This window comes from Pimephales promelas, chromosome 17 (assembly GCF_988280905.1).
Source record: "Pimephales promelas chromosome 17, fPimPro1.hap1.1, whole genome shotgun sequence".
Classification (NCBI taxonomy): Eukaryota; Metazoa; Chordata; class Actinopteri; order Cypriniformes; family Leuciscidae; genus Pimephales; species Pimephales promelas.
This window is the reverse complement of record NC_142785.1, coordinates 1,829,513-1,851,065: the sequence shown is the minus strand read 5'-3', so window position 1 is coordinate 1,851,065 and position 21,553 is coordinate 1,829,513. Positions and strand designations below refer to the sequence as shown.

Sequence of the window (21,553 nt, the reverse complement as noted above, 5' to 3'; positions counted from 1 at the left end):
GGTGGATGGATGAGTGGATGGATGGATGAGTGGATGGATGGATGAGTGGATGGATGGATGGATGGATGAGTGGATGGATGGATGGATGAGTGGATGGATGGATGGATGGGTGGATGGATGGATGGATGGGTGGATGGATGGATGAGTGGATGGATGGATGAGTGGGTGGATGGATGGATGGATGGATGGATGGATGAGTGGATGGATGGATGAGTGGATGGATGGATGGATGGATGAGTGGATGGATGGATGGATGAGTGGATGGATGGATGGATGAGTGGATGGATGAGTGGATGGATGGATGGATGGATGGATGGATGAGTGGGTGGATGGATGGATGAGTGGATGGATGAGTGGATGGATGGGTGGATGGATGGATGGATGGATGGATGGATGAGTGGGTGGATGGATGGATGAGTGGATGGATGGGTGGATGGATGGATGGATGAGTGGGTGGATGGATGGATGAGTGGATGGATGGATGAGTGGATGGATGGGTGGATGGATGGATGGATGAGTGGGTGGATGGATGGATGAGTGGATGGATGAGAGGATGGATGGATGAGTGGGTGGATGGATGGGTGGATGGATGGATGGATGGATGGATGAGTGGATGGATGGATGGATGAGTGGGTGGATGGATGGATGAGTGGATGGATGGGTGGATGGATGGATGGATGGGTGGATGAGTGGATGGATGGATGGATGGATGGATGAGTGGATGGATGAGTGGATGGATGGATTATTGTAGATTCACTAACATCAAAAAGTAGACATTTCAAAACCATGATGGGCAACTATTATAATTCAGACCAAGAGGAGACGTGAGCGATAGGAAACCCGAGTCAGATATAAGAGGATTATATTATATTTGAGTCATGATTGTGATCAGAGGCTGAACTAATAACCCGCCTCTCAATAAAACAACCCCGCAGACCCCGAATGAACTGAACACGGTGTCTCCACTGAAGATTTCAATCTAAACAAGTGCACTATTAAATTAATAATCCCTCTGAATAATAAGATTGTTCTGTTCGGGAAACACGCAAAAACAAACGAACAAATGATTCTGTCATGCAACAGTGGAGGCGAGCGTACGATCTCAATAACTCTCTGTTCAGAATGAATATTTGTTCACCTCATGAAAGTTTGATAGAGGAAACACCGCACAGCTCACACTTTATTGAAGATTCGTTATAATAATAGTGCGAGACAGTGGAACTTTCCAAAGAAGAGAAACATGGAAACAACATCAATTATGCAGAGAGGAAACACCGAAGGCGGGAACATGAGGAAATAAAATCAATAAATGCTGTTGAGCTGCTGGTGTGTGTGTGAGAGAAAGAGAGTTTCTGTTTATATTACATTGTGTGGACCAAATGTCCCTACAAGTAAAACCTGAAATCATTGTGGGGTCCAGCCAGCGGTCCCCATGAGGAAAACGGTGTAATCATACTAAGTAATGTTTTTTTGAAAATGTAAAAATGCAGAATGTTTCTTCCTGTGAGGGATAGGGTTAGGGATAGGGGCAGGGGATACACTGATAAAAATTATTTTATGGTGAAGTAAATACTACAGAAAAAAAACAATTTAATTTACATGAAAAAGGTTAGTTCAGGCAAGAATTTAAAAAAATAAGTAAATTCTATAGTAGAACTCAATTAAATCATGTGAAAGCATAGATATAAACATTATATAATTAAGTAAAATTACTCAACTTTTCTGATACTGGTGTTCCCATCATGCACTGGGCCATGAATAATTAATGAGGTTGATTTTTCACTGTTTTCCAGCTGTATTTACACTATTTTGTCATTATTTGTGTTGTTAGGATTAGTAATTTGCCATTTTGTGACATTTGAAGTTCATTTTCTACTTAAAATGACACATTCAAACACAAAAACGATCTATCAAAGGTTACAGTCATTGTGTGTTGTCTACCAAGTATTGAGGTCTGCATTCACTATATCAAAAGTGAAGACATGCTGCAAGTAATGATTACTTAAACAGTGTGGTCTAATTCAATGTTATATTGTATGAGCGAAATGTTGTATTAAGAAAAATTCAATTAAATAGAATAGATTTTACTTAATCTTTAATTAGCTAAATAAAAATTACTTAATTTCGTATGTTACTTTCACTTAACTTAGTTAAGTATAGTTTATTTAATTATATGTGTGAAATTTACTCAAAAAATATCAGTGCAAAAACTTGCCTTGAAAAAATTAAGTAAATTTTACTTATTTTTTTTTTTTTTACAGTGTAGAATATACAGTTTGTACAGTATAAAAACCATTACGCCTATGGAGAGTCGCCACAAAGATGTGTGTGCGTGTGTGTGTATCTCAGTAACTCTCTGTTCAGAATTAATATTTGTTTACCTCATGAAAGTTTGATTTGCACAGCTCACACTTTATTGAAGATTCGTCATAATAATAGTGGAACTTTCCGAAGAAGAGAAACATGGAAACAACATCAATTATGCAGAGAGGAAACACCAAAGGTGGGAACATGAGGAAATAAAATCAATAAATGTATGCATTTAATTTAATAAATGTGTTTTTTTGTGATTTATTTGATATTTCGTGATATTTATTTGTTTTATGGTGTTAGTTTTTTGTTTAATGTTATATGTTGTATGTAGATATTGGGCCCCCTCTTAAAAGCTTCATTAGCTTCTTTGGGGTTACCCTTTTTCACACAATAACCTTCCTGTTACTATTGTAATTTTATAGTTAAAAATGATGATGTATGTGTGAAATAAATAATAAATAATAATAATAATTTATGTGGACAGATATCTGTATAATGACATGGGTATTACACTGGTATTACACCGTGAACATGATTTATGAGGACATTTCCGGAATCCTCATAATTAAAATGGCTATAAAACTTTTGTGTCATGGCCAATGGGTTGGCTTAGGGATCGGCTTAGTGTGTGTGTGTGAAAAGATCATTTAAATGCAGTTTTAATGTGTTTTTTTTTTTTATTCATATACACAATTCTCTAAAACTGAAACCATGTTTATGCAACATTCCTTTCCTCTGATTCTCGGCTTATTACTTGGAAAAAGTCTGACTGTACATTGAATTTCTTGCTTTCTATTTACAAAATACCCCGTCATGCCCTTATGCTCCTGAATGTGCAAGGAAAAAAATGTCTGATCCCATAAAATAAAACCAGGTCTAAAGCAAAACCACTTTCCTAAGAAGTGATGATCAATAATACCTGTATTCCTTAATACTAATCTTTGTTCACCAAGATTACATATTATGTTTTTTTCTTTTCCTTTAAAATGTCTTGACTGTAACTCGACACCTTTGACTCATTTAGTATGCGTGGATCTATGAATATGCAAATGAGCCCTGCCTCCACTCACTCACTCAGAGGTCCACTGGTTGACGATCACACGTTGATCTGATTGGTTACAAGGTCGTTTGTGACATAATATTAGAGTGGGAAAGACAAATGAAAAATCATAAATCAATAGTCATTAATTGTATCCCTTAAAACTCATATTCGATCACCAAAATGACATATTTAAACGTTTTTTTTCCCTTGAAATTTTTTTTCATGACTTAAAATAGCTTGAATGTAACTCGACACCCTTGCCTCATTTAGTATACATGAAATATGCAAATGAGCCCCGCCTCTACTCACTAACAGCAACTTTATCAGAAGCTAAAAATATAGCATTGCTATATTTTTAGCTTCTGATAAAGTGTTTTTTTCACACCCAGAAATAACTAACAATCTCATTAGCCCATTAGCTCCTTCACCAGCTCTTCCGGGAGTGTATCTGCCACTGCAATCACAACACACACACACTCCTCACATTACACTAATGTCTCAATAACATCCATACTTTTGCCGCCGCACATTGGTAAATGTTTTTCCATTCATTCTCCAGAAGTTGTTTACATGTCGGGTCCATTGCAATACGGCCTGTTTTAAATTAAGAACTCATTATATTGGTCTGACAAAGCCGACATACTGATCTACTATTTAAGCTTCTTCTTCTGAGCCAAAATTTAGACCGTCGCTCCTAGAAGTGTTTTTGAGAAGAAAAAGTAACTTACATACTTGAGTGTGAAGCAGAAGAGTAGGCAAACTACTTCGTCATAAGCTACTTGCGTCTAAAAATAACTATTATTCTTACATGTATCTTTGGAAAACTCATTTCAATATTATTTGGGACACATTAATTCTAATTTCGAATACTATTTATGCGAACGCAAAAAAATATCTCCTAGAGCTTTAAACTCGGCTCAGACCTTCAGACTGTTCTGACTCGGGTCGGTATATCTTTTCTAACTAATCCGAAACTTTAATACAGTAACTCATAGAGTAGGCCTATTGAAGCTTTATTCACTATGTTAAGCCTAACAACTAGCTAAATCATGCTAACAACATGACGATTCATGTTATGTTCAAAACCTTGTAATTAATCCTATTAAAGTGTAAAATAATGCTACCAACATGATAATTCATCCTAACAACAAGGTCAAAACTTGTTTGTAATGTGCTAACAATGTTATCAATCATGTTAGCTACATGCAAATTCATGATAAAACATGTTAGCATCATGCTTAATCTTTCTAACAAAGTGCTAAATCATGCTAGTTTGTTGCAAAATGTTAATTCATGCTAACAACATGTTAGCAACATGCTAAACCATGTTACTTAATGCTAAAATAACATGTTAGCAAAATCTAAAACATGCTAGCAACATGTTCAAAACATGCTAGCAATGTCTTTCTCGCTTTCCATTTCCACTTTACTAAATTTAACGCTTATAAAACGTTTATACAGCTTTGTCAAGCCAACATCGAAGTTTGTCCCAACAAACTTTACCTATCTTGTTTATATAGGCTAGTTATAATAATTGGTTACACATTTCTAAAGCAATTTGACACTCAAAGCACTTATATATCATATTTAATTCATGCCAACCCATTTCTAAACAAACTCGTGGATGATTGAATGCAAAAGAGTTTATAATACATTAATGGGTTTTGGACATTTGTTATTTGCATGAAGCGTGGGCAGATGTGTTTGTTAAAGGGAAATGTGACGGATGAAAGGTGAAAAGTACAAAAAGTATTGTTAAAAAGGTCTGTGAAAACAATAATGAATAAAGAATTTGTAAGAAACTAAACAAACAAATAGAACAACTGATGTTTTGCCCTTGAAACTAAACGAAACATGTGCTGATGGCATTAATGAGCTGAATAATTGCATGAGGTCTGTGTTCACTATGTTCTCGGCTTATGTTATGATTCATAAGGAGGCTTTGTCCTGAATTAACAAAACCAACAGATGCTTTTGAACAGCCGTGCTGATCTCTGTTCGTTTCTTCTGTTACAATGACATTTTTCATCAAGGCACTGTTTGTACAGACAAAAACAGAAGTAAAAGAACAAGGACGAACAGCTGTATTTTTAGGAAAAAATATTTTAAAATACAATGAAAAACTAGGCTACAATTAAAAACTAAGCCAGTGATTTAACAAATATAAATAACCAAAAATTAAAAAAAAATGTATTCAGTAATTTACTTCGGTGCCACACTAATGCAATGTCTTAGCTATCATTTTCTTTGCAAATATTTGATTACATATGGGATTAATCATAATTTATTCACTGGACTCATTAGGAAATTTTATCGCCATATCATGTGATTTTTTTTTTTTTTTTTAATAAAAGCCACATAAGAATGTGAACATTTCAAGGATGCATTCTGGGCTCTGTTGGAGTCAGTGTGTGTTTGGATTAGGTCTTATCTCAAGAGTCTTGATTACGGAGGACTCGGCATTCCCGTGAGGCAGAACTTTATCCGAGTTACGCTTTACTGACGCCAAAACAAACCCTCACACGCACACACAACCGCGCGCGCGCGCGCACATCTGTGGCTCAAAAGAGTGCTGTCGCGGACTGTGTGAATGTGTCCTGCTCGAGACTCTACGCTGGTGATCATAGACGCTCACTTCACTTTAATGCCCTTTTTTAAGCCGATTAAGGGTTTTTTAGTATGACAACATAGCCTATACTGCATATAAATATACAATGAATACGTCTAATACACTATACTATAGCCTATATATTTAAAGCAAGGTACTGGGATTTCTGAGAAACTCTGTTATTTATAATTCACAAACACAGATGCGTCTGATATCGCATACTTCCCTACCGTAGGCTATAGCAGCCAAAAAACAGTATGTGACAAAACCCATGTCCAAATTCACAGTGTAGGCAAAAAAGTACCTGGATGACCAGCCCGTTCTCTTCCCATGGCGTCATATACTGCCGCTTTTGACGACGCATCTACATCAAGCACATGGCACCCTTTAGCGCCAATGCATTGACGTCACTTTCCCGCCGGAACAACCCCCCTCAGCCTGACTGAGTGGCAAAAGATCTGCTGCGTGACTGGATTTAATAGGGGAAACTGCGAGAACTAAATGTTGGACTCAATATAGCCTAGTGTTCCTAACAACTTACTAAAGATCCAGAGATCCATGGATATATATAGACATGTAGCCAGGAATCGTGTTGCCTGACATTTATGTTTGCCTGATTTCGACACCAGGGAAATAAAAGCAATATAGACCTAAACATAAAGCAAATTTGCCTGTGAACGCTTTATATAAATACAATATCGGTAGGTCTAAATCCAGGTGATCACTTCTATCAGTGTTATATACAGTATATCATCATATCGTCCAGCCCTAAAACTTTATATATATATATATATATATATATATATATATTGGTCAGTGTTTATTAAAAAAAAAAATCCAATAATGCAGAATATGCAATGGTAAATATTTAATTGATGAGTTGTTTATATATATAATATAACAATACAAAAATATATGGGTATGGTTTTACAGCTAAATTCAGCATATTGACACAAAATGATAACTGCAAATCCACCTTTGGCTGACTGGAGTCCAGTTGTTTCTGTGAATTGCAGCGATCCATTTGCTCCTCTTTCTATCGCAGTCTGTAAAAATATACCTCCGATTTTTTTGTCAAATAGTTGCACAGTCAATCGCAAAGCTCTTTCCCATTTTATATGTGTTGTGCTTGTTTTTCGCGTCATTCACGCTGAAAACTAACACAGCCGCTCAATCTTTTTGCCACTCACTGAGTAACTGCAGGCACTCCGGCCCACGGTGACGTCACGCGCGTACCCTCAATATGAGACGCAGATATATATATGGGCCAGAAGGCGCCTCCTAGTGGTCTAACCCTAACCCTACCCCAGACCTAAACCTACCATAACCGAATGGTGTGCATATAGCCTGGCTAACGCCAGACCACGTATCATTGAGAATGAGACATGGTCTGGAAACCACATCTTCATTTTCTCGTATTTGAGGCGTGGTTTACAAATGCCCAGAGCCGTATTATTGGGTGCTACGAGCGTCTATCAAATGCACCTGTACGTAGCTCATAGCCAATCGGGTCATTGCTAGATTACGTATGTAGGGCGACAGAAAATTAGACGATGAAGATGAGAGATTTAATATATTTATGTACACGCAAAGGCTGTATCAAAAGGTAACTTCGCATCCACTGCCAAGATGGATCCATAGATATAAACAAACTTTCTCTAATCGCATTCGATTTCGGACGCAACCATTATAACTGGTAAATGGACTGCATTTATATAGCGCTTTCACAGACCCAATGGCTACCAAAGCGCTTTACAACTATTTACATTTTTTACATTTACATTAGCTGACGGTTTTATCCAAAGCGACTTACAATATGTCAGAGGTCGCACGCCTCTGGAGCAACTAGGGGTTAAGTGTCTTGCTCAGGGACACATTGGTGTCTAACAGTGGATTCGAACCTGGCTCTCTCATACCAAAGGCATGCGTATTATCACCACCCCGCAACACAGGCCCCGCCCCCCTCATAAGTGGACACACCCCTCACTGCTGATTGGCTACAAGTGTCAACAGCGTTTCTCAGAATTCGCTCACTGCGCTATATAACATGTGCATGTGTGTTTAAAGCCCATGTTTAAATTCATATAAATTAAATTCACTATTTCTGTTTAATTTAAATGTGATTTGATTAATTTACAATGTTACAGTGGTATTTCTGAAAAAAACAATCAGATCAACGTGTGATTGTCAACGAGTCGATCTCTGAGCTGAGTGAGAGAGTGGAGGCGGGGCTCATTTGCATATTTATAGAGCCGTGCAAGGGTGTCGAGTTACATTCAAGCTATTTTAAGGCATAAAGATGTTTTCTGAAGGATAAAACGTCATTTTGGTGATCACAGATGAGTTTTAAGGGATAAAATGATGACTTTAACAGTTTGAGTGAACAGTTTGTGAACTTCAGAATAAATAAATCAGTATAGTAATATAGAATAATTAAATAAAATATGATATGATTATGACTCCTGCAAGATGGGGTCTGAGGACCTGCGTCGGCTGAGAGTTGATTATCAAAGACTGCTCGTTATACATGGATGATTCACAGGGCTAAATGCGGATCCTGTTGACGAACTCGCTCCTTTAGACACACACAGACGATGTATTTTACATTGAGCTGAGCTTCTCTTTGTGAAACAGAAGTTCGGTTAAATGCATTGAATGTGCTTTTGTAGTGCACTCTAAATCTTCAAAGTTTTTAAAAACTGTATTGCAAATAATATATTATTAATTCAATGAAAGGCCACTTAAGAGAATAGGCCACACACGACTATGATTAAAACACACTTACTGTAAGTACACTTTTAAAAGTGAATTGAATTAAACATTTAAAGTAATCATTGTGTTTTTTAAAAAGTACACAGACTCACTGAAGCATCCGCTGGGCCATGATGTGTCCGGTTATGTGACACATTTACACAAATTAGCTTTTATTAATGGATTTAGGTTAATCATATTTGTTTCTGAAACACATTCAGTGTGTGTTTGTGTGTGTGTGTGTGTGTGGGTGGATGAAGGGGGAGTCGACAATCTGTTGCACGAAGGGAAGGTCACTGAGGAAAATTAGCCTGTGCTTCAATTCTCTGGGTCATTAGATAAGTAACCGGCCTCCAACTGCACACACACACACACACACACACACACACACACACACAGCTGATTCTCTCCTCCACTGTCTGGAGGAACAGATAAACATGTGCAAATGCAACTCGCTGTCACACATGCCAAAATATGTCCATCACTGCACAGATTTTATGGAAATAATAACATGCGCACACACACTCCTATAACCACACACACATTGTGACAGTTTCCTTGGTAACACTTTACAATCACGTTTTATTTGTTAACATTAATAAACTGCATTTAGTTAACTTGAACTAACTATAAAACATACTTATACAGCATCTTGGTTATACACTCTTAAACAATGCTGGGTTGTTTTAACCCAAAATTGGGTAAAATATGGACAAACCCAAATGTTGGGTTAAACATGTAATTTTGAATTTTAACCCAACTTCAACTTTCACTTTCAACTGTACATTTTTAACCCAACCTTTGGGTTTGTCCATATTTGACCCAGCATTTTTGAGTGCAATGTTAAAAATTCAGCAAAGTAAACGTGTAATCTTCTGCTGATCCTTAAAGGTCCTGTAATTATGCCCCTTTTCACAAGATGTAATATAAGTCTCTGATGTCCCCAGATTGTGTGTGTGAAGTTTCAGCTCAAAATACCCAACAGATCATTTTTTACAGCATGTTTAAATTGTCATTTTTGGGGGGCTCAGAAAAACTCGCTGTTTTAGTGTGTGCCCTTTAAATGCAAATGAGCTGAATTTCTGATATTATCGTCATTCCGTGAGATGAAATTGTCCTGAGAGACTGAACGCGAGCTCATGAAGCTCCACAATTCTGACTTGTATATCATGCAATTCTGACTTTATATCATGCAATTCTGACTTTATATCTCACAATTCTGACTTTATATGTCGCAATTCTGACTTTATATCACGCAATTCTGACTTTATATCTCACAATTCTGACTTTATATGTCGCAATTCTGACTTTATATCTCACAATTCTGACTTTATATCTCGCAATTCTGACTTTATATCCCCAAATTCTGACTTTATATCTCGCAATTCTGACTTTATATCACACAATTCTGACTTTATATCCCCAAATTCTGACTTTATATCTCACAATTCTGACTTTATATCTCACAATTCTGACTTTATATGTCGCAATTCTGACTTTATATCACGCAATTCTGACTTTATATCCCCAAATTCTGACTTTATATCTCGCAATTCTGACTTTATATCTCATAATTCTGACTTTATATCCCCAAATTCTGACTTTATATGTCGCAATTCTGACTTTATATCTCATAATTCTGACTTTATATCCCCAAATTCTGACTTTATATCTCGCAATTCTGACTTTATATCACGAAATTCTGACTTTATATCCCGAAATTCTGACTTTATATCACGAAATTCTGACTTTATATCTCGTAATTCTGACTTTATATCCCCAAATTCTGACTTTATATGCCGCAATTCTGACTTTATATCTCGCAATTCTGACTTTATATCCCCAAATTCTGACTTTATATCTCGCAATTCTGACTTTATATCTCGTAATTCTGACTTTATATCCCCAAATTCTGACTTTATGTCGCAATTCTGACTTTATATCCCGAAATTCTGACTTTATATCACTCAATTCTGACTTTATATCCCGAAATTATGACTTTACATGTGGCAATTCTGACTTTATATCCCGAAATTCTGACTTTATATCTCACAATTCTGACTTTATATCTCACAATTCTGACTTTTTATCACGCAATTCTGACTTTATATCCTGAAATTCTGACTTTATATCTCACAATTCTGACTTTATAATTCGCAATTGCGACTTTATATCTCGCAATTCTAACTTTATATCCAGAAATTCTGACTTTATATCTCGCAATTCTGACTTTATAATTCGCAATTGCGACTTTATATCTCGCAATTCTGACTTTATATCTCGAAATTCTGTCTTTATATCTCGCAATTCTGATTTCATATCACGCAATTCTGACTTTATATCTCGAAATTCTGACTTTATATCTCGAAATTCTGTCTTTATATCTCGCAATTCTGATTTCATATCACGCAATTCTGACTTTATATCTCGCAATTCTGACTTTATATCTCGCAATTCTGACTTTATATCATGAAATTCTGACTTTATATCCCGCAATTCTGACTTTATATCTCGCAATTCTGACTTTATATCCTGAAATTCTGACTTTATATCTTGCAATTCTGACTTTATATCTCGCAATTGCGACTTTATATCACGCAATTCTGACTTTAAATCACGCAATTCTGATTTTATATCACGCAATTCTGACTTTAAATCTTGCAATTCTGACTTTATATCCCGAAATTCTGACTTTATATCACGCAATTCTGACTTTAAATCATGAAATTCTGACTTTATATCACGCAATTCTGACTTTTTATCTCGCAATTCTGAGAAATAAATTCATAATTGCGAGATATAAACTCGCAATTGTGAGAAAAAAAGTCAAAATTGTGAGATAAAAAGTCTTTATTTTAATAAAAATTATTTATTTTATTTTTATATTCAGTGGCGGAAACAAGCTTCCATAGTCATCTGCTTGTATGTGTCCATTAATTATTAATAGCCTACAAGTCTGCTGTTTCGGGCCAGGTCCGAATGATGATCAAACATATACTGATGAGTTTAATAAAGTTAATTGTACATCACACTAAAGATGAAGCGTCAGTTTTACTTCAGAAAATCACCGTAAGAGCTGAGTAAACACAGTAAGTTATATTGAGGGAGCGTTCCTGTGGGCGGACGTTAGTCAAGAAACTGTTATACTGACGTCATTAAAGAAGGAAGTAGAGGGATGTAGTCCAAACGCTTTATAATTTTACAGATATTATTTATACTCTAAACATTACACACTAACTAAAGTTTGGAACACGGGATCACGAAGAACGAGACCTCGTATCTGTTGAACATAGAAGATATTTTGAAGGAATATGAGCTATGGACCCCATTGACTTTTATGGAACAAAACTGCATTAAAAACAGCACTTATTTCCAGTAATAACCAATGCACTGCGAATGCTTTCCAGATGATCACATCTAAAGCGTAGGAGTGAGAGGTTAAGACGACTTTATTTCCTTATATATTAAAGACTGACGTGCAGGTCAATGCGACATCCATCATATCAAGCATGCTGGAAACACACACAGTTTTCCACCGCTTACACACAAAATCCACACTTGTCACACAATTTCTGAAACCTGACACTCAAACACAAAAGCATACACTAATTCTCAGCCTTTCATTAAATGTATTAAAAATGTACTTGAGTATGTGCAAATATACTTTAATGCATTTTTAATACATTTAACAGCACGCCTTTTTCACCCGGCATAAACATTAGCATGAAACACATAACTGAGCAATAAAATAATGTTGAGAAGGGAATGCTGTGAAGTTATAAGACTATAATCATAGGCTATTTTTTATTTTAAAGTAATAAAGGTATCAATTTAACAAGGACAGTACAAATATGCCATATATGTAATAAAAGCATAATTTTAACAATAGGCCTATTTTACTGTAGTAATATCTAAAAGGAAATTCCTTTTTCAAACACAACCGTTAAAATGCCACAGTGATTCATCAGAGCCTCACACACACTTCTCACGTGTGCAAACACTCATTGCGTTACTGAACAGAATAGGCCTATAAATTATTATATAAAATATATATAAACTATTCACGACCACTAATGCTTACAGTAACATAAATCATCAGTTTGCTTTCATGTTTACGGTGATTTTTTTTAACATCTCACTGCCAATCACTTTCAATCTTGTAATCATGAGCTTTAGGTTTTGAATAACTGTGTATTATGATATGTCCAAAAATATTATGGCAAAGGCGTTGAGACAAATGAGATGTGTTTGTGATATTTTGCTTCATTTTGCTAGAGGCGTTTTACATTTTGTGTGCGCAATTCTGCACTGTAAAAAATATATATTGATGGTTTAACTTAAAAAAGTAAGTTTGCCTTAAAATTTTAAGTTCATTGAACTGGAAAAATGAGTTAATACAATGAAGGAGATTAATTTAACCATCAGAAACTCAAAATAATAAGTTATCTCAACTAAATAAATTATTATACAGTTGATTTGACAAAAAATAGTGTTGGTTTGACTTAAAAAAGTAAGTAACCTGGGTTGCCTTAAAATTTTAAGTTGATTGAACTGGAAAAAGTGAGTTATTACAATGAAGTAGATTAATTTAATAATCAGAAACTCAAAATAATAAGTTATCTCAACTAAATAAATTATTATAAAGTTGATTTGACCAAAGAAAATATGTTGTGATAACAAATCTTGGAAATATTTTTTCCAGTGTATGTAAAAAAATATTTTCAAGATTTGTTAACACAACATTTTTTTTCTTTTGTCAAATCAACTTAAATAATTTATTTAGTTGACTTATTATTTGGAGTTTCTAATGATTGAATCAATCTCCTTCATTGTATTAACTCATTTTTTCCAGTTCGATCAACTTAAAATTTTAAGGCAACCAGGTTACTTTATTTTTTAAGTTAAACCAACTATTTTTTTTTACAGGATTTATGTGTAAAGTTTTGCAAAAAAGGCAAAATTGTGTACAAAATAAGCACATAAATGTGTGTAAGCTGCAGTAATGGACTTGTTTATATCGAGGTGGATCGTACACATCTGCTGATTTCTTTTGACACGTAAGTGCTCTGTGACTAAAATGGAGCTGATTCTGCTTGGCAAATTTGACGTATCCGTGAGTCACATGGACGCATTCATGTCCCCTATCTCTTCTCAGAAATGCTCGATATAAAATGATTGCTGCTGTTATTGTCATTGTCTTGAGGATTCATTGAGACGCTGCCTCTAAACACTGATGATTTCACAATACTCAGTAGGCCTATTCTTAGTTATGCTTTGTATTTATAGCTTAATAATAGTGTTTAGGCTTCCTCGATGAGACAAACAAACACAAATATAGGATGCATAATCCAATTTATTTGCGATAGCATCGAGCATTTCGATCAGCACCAGCACATGGACAGGCCCGCACACGTGGAGAAGCAAAGCCTCCCTCTGAACACGTTACATAAGATGATAAACTGAGAACATTAATAAAACGGCACGTCATCAACAACAGAAACCAGAAGTCTGAAAGCTTCGATTATGCATTTTTTATGGTTGAAAAGATTAATTTTTCATTTAAATCTAATAATATTTGAATAAAAATGATTTTCAACGTCTCATTTGAGCAAACTTAGAAACGGGGGAAGAAGCATATAGTTATATTGCACATTACATAAGAGTTTTAACATATTCAAAATCTTAATCTAAAACTGGTTAAAATTATAGTTAATGCATACTTCACTCTCAGAAAAAAAAGGTACAAAAGCAGTCACTGGGGCTGTATCTTTTCAAAAGGTACACTTTTGTACCTAAAGTGTACTGGTACCTTAATGGTACATATTAGCACCTAAAATGTACATATCAACATTTAAAATGTACATATTAGCACCTAAAATGTACATATCAACACTTAAAATGTACATATTAGCACCTGAAATGTACATATTAGCACTTAAAATGTACATATCAACACTTAAAATGTACATATTAGCACCTGAAATGTACATATATAGCACCTAAAATGTACATATTAGCACCTAAAATGTACATATTAGTATCTAAAATGTACATATTAGTATCTAAAATGTACATATTAACACTTAAAATGTACATATTAGCACCTGAAATGTACATATTAGTATCTAAAATGTACATATTAACACTTAAAATGTACATATTAGCACCTGAAATGTACATATTAGTATCTAAAATGTACATATCAACACTTAAAATGTACATATTAGCACCTAAAATGTACATATTAGTACCTAAAATGTACAAATCAACACTTAAAATGTACATATTAGTACCTAAAATGTACATATTAGTATCTAAAATGTACATATGAACACCTAAAATGTGTATATTAGTACCTAAAATGTACATATCAACACTTAAAATGTACATATTAGCACCTGAAATGTACATATTAACACCTATATATAACACTGTACATATAACATGGACAGAAGTTTACCTTTTGAAAAGGTACAGCCCCAGTGACAGCTTTCATACCTTTTTTCTGAGAACTATGAGAAATGTGTGTTTTACAACATTGATTAATCTTTGTTCATCAAATGCTTGCTCATTGTAAGTAAAATAATGTTAACAGATACAACTTTTAATTTTAATAATGCTCAACAAAAAAAAAATGATATTTTGATGAATGGCTGTATCCTAGGGTTGTTTCAACCCAACTTTGGGTCAAATATGGACAAACCCAAACATTTGGGTTTGTCCATATTTGACCCAAAGTTGGGTTAAAACAACCCAGCAATTTGTCCAAGACAAGAACGGGTATTGTTCAAAATTCATGTTTAACTCTGACTACTGTATTTAGTATTGTTAGTAACACAGATTTTAACAAGTTTTCCTACACAGATCGTCTGGGTTTTTTCAACGGTAATGAGTTTGTTTGATTCTCTCTCTCTGTCTCTGTGTCACACACACCTCAACACATCAGCACACACTCGCCTCGCTCTGATCCTTTATTCTCCTTCTTTCTGAGGTCGTGCATCTGATTACCACACTCTTAGAAGAAATGGTTCTATTTAGAACCAGAAATGGTTCTATCCCCCGCTTCATATATGGAACTCCAAAATGGTTAAAGAACCATTTTGTTGTAAAAGGTTCTATTGGCCAAGTACGGAACCCCAGGGTTCTATATAGAACCCAGAGGAACCCTTTTTTTAAGAGTGTATAGAACCTTTTAGGGGTTCCAAATACGTAGCGCTGATAGAACCTTTTCTATGACAAACCATCACAGAACATTGAAATAATCTATTAATCAGAGTATTTAGAAGAGCAGTGATGTAAGAAACGGGACTACAATATCCATCTGTCTTCAGGGACACACTCCAAACCTTGAGTTAAAGCACGCACTGCTGTTCAAAAGACGTTTTTTTGCTCACCAAGGCTGCATTTACTTCATTAAAAACACAGTAAACACAGCAATATTGCCAAAAAAAAATTATTACGATTTAAAATAACTGGTTCCTATGTGAATATACAGTAAAGTGTAAATTATTCCTGTGATCAAAGCATCATTACTCCAGTCTTCAGTGTCACATGACCCTTCAGAAATCACTCTAATATGAGGATCTGATGATCAAGACACATTTATGATTATTATATTAATGTTGAAAACAGTCGTGCAGCTGCTTCATATTGTGGAAACCGTGATACATTATTTATTTTTAGGATTTGTTGACCAAAAGAAGTAAAAAAAAAGTGGACAGTTGGACCTTAACCTAACTAAACTTAACCTGCATGTGCTAAAGAATGCATTGATTACACACACACACACACACACACACACACACACACACACACACACTCAGAGGCAAGAAGACTTGGAAAAATAATAAACTATTTCATCACTACATGCCAGAAACAGTAAGTAAGTCTGCTCACACACGTCATGGAGACGCAAATGAGAGTTTGAATACAATCAGACAGTGTGTGTGTGTGTGTGTGTGTGTGTGTGTGTGTGTATTCTGCTGTAAAGGGGCCTGTAAAAGACTGGCACAACACACACATCAAATTTAGTGGCTCTTAAAGGAAATGAGGGAGAAAAGCTCCGGAATGTGTGTGTGTGTGTCTTAAGTGAGTGTGTGTGTGTGTGTGTGTGTGTGTGTGTGTGTGACATCTTAATGCATTTCTCAAATATCATTCAAGTGTTTTTTACGTGAATACATAGTTTTCGCGTATATTTGATACGCAGTTCATTTGCGTGTAATACACACACACCCCACCCCACTACTAAACCTACCCTAAATGCACGTAAAAACTCACTTTAGTATATAAATTGCACGACAAACACACTGTGTGCTATAAAAACGCCTTTCGTGTGATCGGGTTGGTTTTACAGTCACTCTTTCTCATAAACCACAGACTCTACGAGTTGATGAATGAGTGACAGATGCCGTTAATAGAACAAATGGTCACTGATGTGTTCACTATGTTTAGCTGACATATCAAAAAGTAGTTTTTGATGATCTAGAGCACAGTTTTCTTGGACCTAAAGGGTCAGAAAGCGGATGTTACAAACCACTGGAGTGTGAGACTACAGGTAGAACATTACTTAAAGGAGTAGTTCACTTTAAAAAAAACTTTTGCTGATGATTTACTCGCCCCCATGTCATCCAAGATGTCCATGTCATTCTTTCTTCAGGGGAAAAGAAATTAAGGTTTTTGATGAAAACATTCCAGGATTTTCTCCATATAATGGACTTCAATGGGGTCCAAACGGTTTAAGGTCCAAAAGACAGTTTCAGTACAAACAAATGACACCAGACGATGAATAAGGGTCTTATCTAGGACCCTTCGAGTCATGACTCGAAAAAAGATTTGTTCATTTTGATAAATAAGTTCGAACAGGAGAGTCACGAACGCGCATCACAGAACAGAGCAAGGCGAGCATTTGTGCTTATAAAACTTAAACTTTTTTATTTATTTATTAAATGAGCGCTCGTTTCGCTTGATAAGACCCTTATTCATCGTCTGGAATCGTTTAAAGCCCTTTGAACAGTTTGTAGTTTGCACTGAAACTGTCTTTTGGACCTTGAACCATTTGGACCCCATTGAAGTCCATTATATGGAGAAAATCCTGGAATGTTTTCATCAAAAACCTTAATTTCTTTTCGACTGAATAAAAAAAGACATGGACAATTAGTGAGTAAATTATCAGCAAAAGTTTGTTTTTTTTAAAGTGAACTACTCCTTTAAGAAGCCGGAGGATAATAGCCATGAAAATAGCAGAACAGATGAGAGTAGACACGTGGGGTCACATTTTTGGCAATGCACATATTGCACTAAATTATTAACACCATTAGAATTCAATTTGTATTGCATAACAGTCATTTTCCAATAAACTGAATTCTTTCCTCAAGGTTTCTATCGACTGCAAGACAAAAAATTCCAATAAATGTTTGTCGTGGATTCAACGGAAAGAGCACAGAGTCTCTCTCTCTCTCTCTCTCTCTCTCTCTCTCTGGAAATCTGAACTCTTACAAAGAGAAGGACGAGATCAGGACAGGACAGATCGTCTCGGCACCTTTCATGCGCTCGACATGAACTTGAACTTCAGTTTGACTTTGAACACAACGATTCTCATTGAAACTTTTACTGTTAAACTATTCTGGGTTCAGTTTTGAGTTCTGTTGCAGCATTTATGGCCTTATGTTGATTACCACAAAAATATTATTTCCACTTTTCCTTCATTTTCTATGCATATTGCTATGCAGAGCTGTGCTAGTTTGGTATAATTGAGATCATGGGCTGGGCAACGATTAATCGCAATTAATCGCATCCAAAGTTTGTGTTTACATAATATAGGCCTATATGTGTGCAGTGTGTATAATTATTTTGAATATAAAAATTCACTCACATGCATGTATATATTTTAGAATTTTTTTTATTAATATATAAAATATTAATATTGATATTTAATATAAATTATGTCTAAATATATGCATGCAAATATTTCTTAAATATATACATGCACACATGCACAACTTTTGTTTTGGATGCGATTAATCATTATATTTTCCAGCTTAATTTTACTCAAAGTTTTAGTTATTTGTTGTATGCTTTTGATTTTTTAAAATTATTATTATTTTTATTAAAATGTTTTTTTTTAATTTATTTCAGTTTTTGTTTTTATAGTTAAAATAAAATAAGATTGTATTTTTGATTGTATTTAAATTAACGAAAATGTTTTTTTTTTATGCCTTTAGTTTTAGTTAACTATAATAACCCTGCCATAAAATACCATGAACCCTTCAATCTCTATAAAAAATGATTTCTAAACAAAAGTTTAAACAGGTTTGCAGCTCAATAAATACATGCTTTAAGAGATTAACTAGTGATTTTACAAAATAAAAGCTTCATATTGGCCACATTGACTTTGAGTGAAAAACACACTCCAACTGGCCTCTAAACCACACGTGTGCATGTGATATGCTTGATTGATCATCCTACAGTAGCATGACTTCATCTTCTCAAGGCTGGACAAGCAAACAGACTGAAATATTGATTGTGCGCCTCGGCAGAATGGATCAGACAGAATATTGCAATGAGGAAATGTGATTGGCAAACAATGTGCTTCCATCAAAACATCCTGTTAATGACCACCCGTGTGTGTACCGGCAGTGTGTGAGGAATAATGGAGGAGATGTGATTAATGAGTAATAACTGATGGACCACGTGCTTCTCAGAGGGTTTGGGAACTGTCAGGAAAAACGATCAAACTGTTCTAGAATATCAGAGATCAACAAATAAAGCAACACCTTACTGTGACCTGACAGGATGTGCACACACACACACTATCACAGACGCACACTCACACACACTCTCTCTCTCACACACACACACACAATTTGGAAACTGCTGTTTGATTTGAATTCATGTTGGAAATGTATTGTGTGCTGTTGTTTTTATTCCTGGAATCACTCACAGTTGCACACAATCACAACTAACTATTCTGTGTAATGCAAACACTCAAGACTCAAGAAAATAAATTCTAATTTTAGAAAATTGTGTTTACATTAATCACTATAACATATTTTCATTTGACCAAAGTGATTGTTCTATTAATACATTTATTTTGATTAGAGCAAAATAGACATACTTGTCTGACTCAAGCTACATAACAAAGAAAAACATGTTTGTCGTCTTTAGGGATAAGCAAGATAATAAACAAGGCCTGCAAACAGAAATACTAGCAAAATACTTTATTGTGTGTTTGTCCAAACTAAGCACGAGAAATCCACGAACGTTTAAGTTATAAAAGTGATACAATATGTAGATTTGTACGCAGTCCATATATTTGTATTTTCATTAAATGTTATTTTATGTTTAACAAAGCAAATGTAAAATGTCTCTAGATGTCAACTTGTGTATTAGAACATTAATCATCATGCATGCATATTCATAGAAGTGCATGTGTTCAAGCAGAACCATCACATGCTGGTCGATGCACAACACTGTGAATGTTTGAGAAGGGATTGAGAATGAACCCTTGAGAAACTGATATGAGAAACCAAACATTTATAAAGCAATGGCAAACATAGGCTACAGACACAGGTCAGCCGCATAAGAATATGCACGCGATCAGACAAAGGTGGTGTGTAATTAACTTTTTAAAGTTCATTTCTGAGACACAGATCATGAAAATCAATATTACAGGTATGTCAAAGCAAATATTTGTAATCTACAGGAGGAATGTGATTTAGGAATTATTATAGTGTGACTACATATCAGAACAAAAGAGAGGCTTGAAGTAAACGCACGTAGCTAAAAGCTCCTTCCAATATTCGGAAATAGCGTTTATCCACCTCTAAATATCCTGTAGTAACTTCCTAAGACATTTTAAATTATGCTTATGTCGTTTTAGTTTCATATTGTTCATTATTAATTTCATAGTTTGTTAAACCTAAGACGAACTCTATCATTTTGCGCGGCATTACTGTCAGTGTTGACCCTCGCGCAGCCTCTTGAGCACAAATCTACACAATGAGCGCAACACACACACTCAGTTAACAACATACTGCCCATAAAAATCTAAATGTGGAGTTTATTTTTAATATTTTTAACTTATGTTGTTAAGCAACCTCGTTTATTTTTCCTGAACACCATCACGATTCAAAATGTTACTGATTTCCTACAACAGTTCAAAAAACAGTTAAAATTAAATCACTTACATTTTAGATGTAATATTGGCTGTTTTTGTTCTGTTTCAGCAGCGAAAATTGTTCCAAACAAAAAGAACCACGTCAGAACCACGGCGCATGACACAGGAACACTCAACCTGTTTTCATTACTGAATGAATCAGCCGTTTGAACAAATCGTTTGAATGAATCAATCAATGACTCGCTCATTAAGACGGTCGCCTGCCGCCACCCACTGGCGGTTTAGTGTTAAATGTTAACATTCTTTCCAACGTTTCTTATATGTAAATTTAAATCAATTTCACAACATGCAATTGTAATTTTCAGTGTTTTGATTTAATTTGATCAGCCCTAACAGCCCTGTAGTGTCTTATTATTCGAAATAATTGAATTTATTGATCAAATTTAGGAATTTAAAATGAAAGATGAAGCATATTTAGCAATATTGGGGGAGGGGATGCCCTTTAAAGGTGCAGATATTACAATATGGTGATTTAAATATCAAAGCTGATTGAACACTGATGAGAATATTGCTTCAGAATAAATTAAACGCACACAAAATAAAAATAAAAAATCCGGACGGCGACCTTTTTTACTCGGACAAGTGGATTTACGTATGAAAAGCCTTAATGTCGAGCCCTCCCTAAATAGCAATGTCTTCAGGAGACATACATGGCTACACCGGT

General features: G+C 35.1%; 1 protein-coding gene across 1 annotated transcript in view; it reads left to right on the top strand.

Annotated features, from left to right (window-relative positions):
* The window catches only part of nt5m (5',3'-nucleotidase, mitochondrial), a 339,382-nt gene that overhangs the window by 19,936 nt on the left and 297,893 nt on the right, over positions 1–21,553 (top strand). The gene's annotated exons all lie outside the window — the stretch shown is intronic.